Source organism: Lactuca serriola, chromosome 7, assembly GCF_051521515.1.
Source record: "Lactuca serriola cultivar US96UC23 chromosome 7, Lser_US96UC23_V15, whole genome shotgun sequence".
NCBI classification, from domain to species: Eukaryota; Viridiplantae; Streptophyta; class Magnoliopsida; order Asterales; family Asteraceae; genus Lactuca; species Lactuca serriola.
In genome coordinates this window covers 50731657-50734912 of record NC_136414.1, presented here as the reverse complement: position 1 = coordinate 50734912, position 3256 = coordinate 50731657, and the positions used below count along the sequence as shown (strand labels likewise).

Sequence of the window (3256 nt, the reverse complement as noted above, 5' to 3'; positions counted from 1 at the left end):
TGCTAACAGGCAAAATAGAAAACTGGATGAGATGTATGACCAATTGAGAAGTGAGTATGAGTCAGTCAAACGGTCAGCCATTCAACCTGCAAACAACTTCTTCTCAACGGGTGGTGATTCTGATCTGTTTTCTAGTCCTGCTAACATGATGGATAACAGAGATCAAATATTCTCTTTGAGAGGTCAAATATCAGTCAAGGCTGGTCAACAGGTGAGTCAAACCTATCACATTCAAGATTCAAGTTTCTATAGCTTCTCCCACATATTTTAACATTATGTTGTTACTGAAATTGCGTATAAAATTTAACCATTTGGTATAGCTTCAAAAGAAATGAAAGCTATAGCTTCTCCCACATATTTATTTATTATTTTGAATTTTGCCCTTAATTCTATTGTTTACTGTTATTAGGTTAACCAAATTGGATCCGTAACTGAGTGTATTGAAGCTGTGAAGATGTCCAAGCATGCTGGGTGGGGTGTAATGGCCAGTCACCGAAGGTACAAAAATCCATTTGAAATATATATATATAAATTACTTTTTCTAAAAAAATAAAAAATATATAATATTCTTGAAATATGAAATAATTTATTATGTTTGCAGCGGTGAAACAGAGGACACCTTCATTGCTGATCTTTCTGTCCGTTTGGCTACATTAATTATCACATTTTTATACAAATTATATCATTATTATTCTTTCATTCATTCAAAATTATAAATTTCTTGTTACTGATTCAAACAATGCAACGGAACCTTCCAGGGTCAAATCAAGACTTGAGCTCCTTGCAGATCTGAGCGTCTAGCAAAATACAACCAGGTTGACTTTTTCTCCCTTTCTTCATTCATAATTTTGTTTACTTTATTATAAAAATTAAGTTAGAAAACAATAAGTCAAGAAAATGAGTCTATACAATATGTTATTCAAGACAGCTTTTAACGAAAATTATTGGTGGATGATATTATCAGCTTTTGAGAATTGAAGAAGAGCTTGGTTCAGAGGCAGTTTATGCAGGAGCAAACTTCCAGAAGCCAGTGGAACCTTAATAGATTTGTTTTGACAGATATGAGGAAGAGTTGTCCATAAACAATTACCAATCTATAATAAGCACAATTTAAGTAAAATTAGCCTACCAAGCAATATCTTGACTTTAACTAATTACTGACATCTACCAATCTATTGAGATTGTTTACTTTATGTGAAAAATGAGTGTACTGAAATTTATCATATGCTGGAGCCTCAACAACTTTACAAACCTTCAAAACATTATTATAATTATAATAATTATTATTAGAGTAGTTGGTGTTATTACAGCCTTCAATTTTCCTTGTGTTGTTCTCGGTGAGCAATAGCATTACAGGTGGATTTATCTCTTGTTGTTCTATATTTATTTTCTCTTAACTCTAATAGTTTGGTTCATTGATCTCTTTTTTTTTCAGGGGCGGCCGGATTCATTTGATTAGGGCAGGAAAACACCAGGTCAAATAAGAAATGTTGTAGTTTTAACAAAATATACTAAAACCAAATATGTTTTTTTTCTTTTTTGGTGGACAGGTGCCTTTTCTTGTAAAAGGACCAATTTATTTAGTTTGCATAAGTTGTACAGAAGAGCCTTATGAGTCATTACGTAGTCAACTGGAACTTCTATATGGCCAGGTTGGTACCTTTTTTTATTTTACATTCTTATTATCATTATTATATGATTTTATACATTTGAGTTTTGAGATATATCATTTTACATGGGATGCAGATGGTCCTTATACTCACAGAGTCTGTAAGTAGATATTTTGAGAAGAATCCAAAGTTTGATATGACGCCTTTACTTGGAGGAACAGATGCTGTTTTCTCTTCCCTCTTCCACTCTTTTAGGTTGGTTCGTTTTATCTTATTTTATTTTCAAAATTATAACAATGTCAGTATTCCATCAAATTACAAAACCAAAAATTATGCATTTCATTGTTGTTTTTTTTTTCAGGAACCCTGCCTCTTTTCTTCATGCATACACCTATCTTCCCCTTCCTTTTGCAACAAGGCAAGCTGTTGTTGCTATCTTGCAAGATGTTTCTGATTCAGGCGTCATCTATTCAATGCTCATGAGTAAATACAAGGTTTTTTTTCGTTTTACCTCATAAATAGATTTCTTTTATGTAATTTATTTTCTTCAAATGCAGGTTGTGAGTCTTGTAGGTGCACAGAAAGCACAACTACATCCTGATGATATGCTGCTTCTTGCTAATTTTGTCATGTCATTTGAATCTTTTAGGCAAGTTCATTATTCCATCACTTTTTATTTTCCATATTAATTGTGTGTGTGTGAAATGTTACATGTTTGATGCAGGACATCTGAGTCATTCTCCCCATATGTTTACCAAGATACAATGCCATGCCCTTTCTACATGCTTATGTTCATTATTTTGATGTAAGTGAGAGAAACTTTAATTAAGTTTTTCTTATGATATTTTTTCACTACTCACTAGTGATTGTTACATGATGATACATACCTGGTGTTGCTAACATCTAATTCTGATGACTTCTTTCATCTGAAAGATTGTCGGTATGTATTTATTTATTCATTTGTTAAAGAACATTCCATTTAATACACATTCGAAAACTATATCGTATAATTTGATTTCAATTAATTTGGCAAGGTCACACTGTAAGGTAATTATTTGATTTCCTTTCTTATATATTATAGATTTTCACAATAGATTTAACATTTAATGCCTTTATTTTACATTGATGCAGGATGGTAAAGCTTATGAGGCAGTGCAAGAATGTGAAGAACTAAAGAAGAAATGTTTGTGTTTGTGAGTATTGCCTTCTCTTTCATTCTTGCTTCGTTAGTTATTGCTATTATGAAGGTAGGCCACTCTCCGGTTGTATTTTTCACATAATTGACAAGGAGTTGTTGTATCTATTCAGACTAGGCTTAGAGCAATGGTTGCAAGAGATGAGTTCAGAAGAAGAAGAAGAAGAAGCAAGGTTGCAACTATAGTTCAGGTACTATGGATGAATTATGTTTGTAAAGTATTTAAGAAAATGATTAGAAACAAGGGTGAATTTGTAGAGATTAGTTAGCTACTTGCAGGTTGATCTTGAATAAGCAAAGGGGCAATGGATTGTATTTTTTGTATCTAATTCGTTTGTAAATTTTTGTTACAACTTCTATTGATTTGTTTTATCTTTCCATGGAACGATTACTTGTATGACATTAAATTTATGCAATGGATTCTATTTTTTGTATATGATATTTTATTTTC

At 32.0% G+C, this 3256-nt stretch overlaps 1 pseudogene; it reads left to right on the top strand.

The window, feature by feature from the left end:
- The first annotated feature begins 1201 nt into the window (after window positions 1-1201).
- Window positions 1202-2807, top strand: LOC145063959 (vacuolar fusion protein MON1 homolog; annotated as a pseudogene).
- The last annotated feature ends 449 nt before the right edge of the window (window positions 2808-3256 follow it).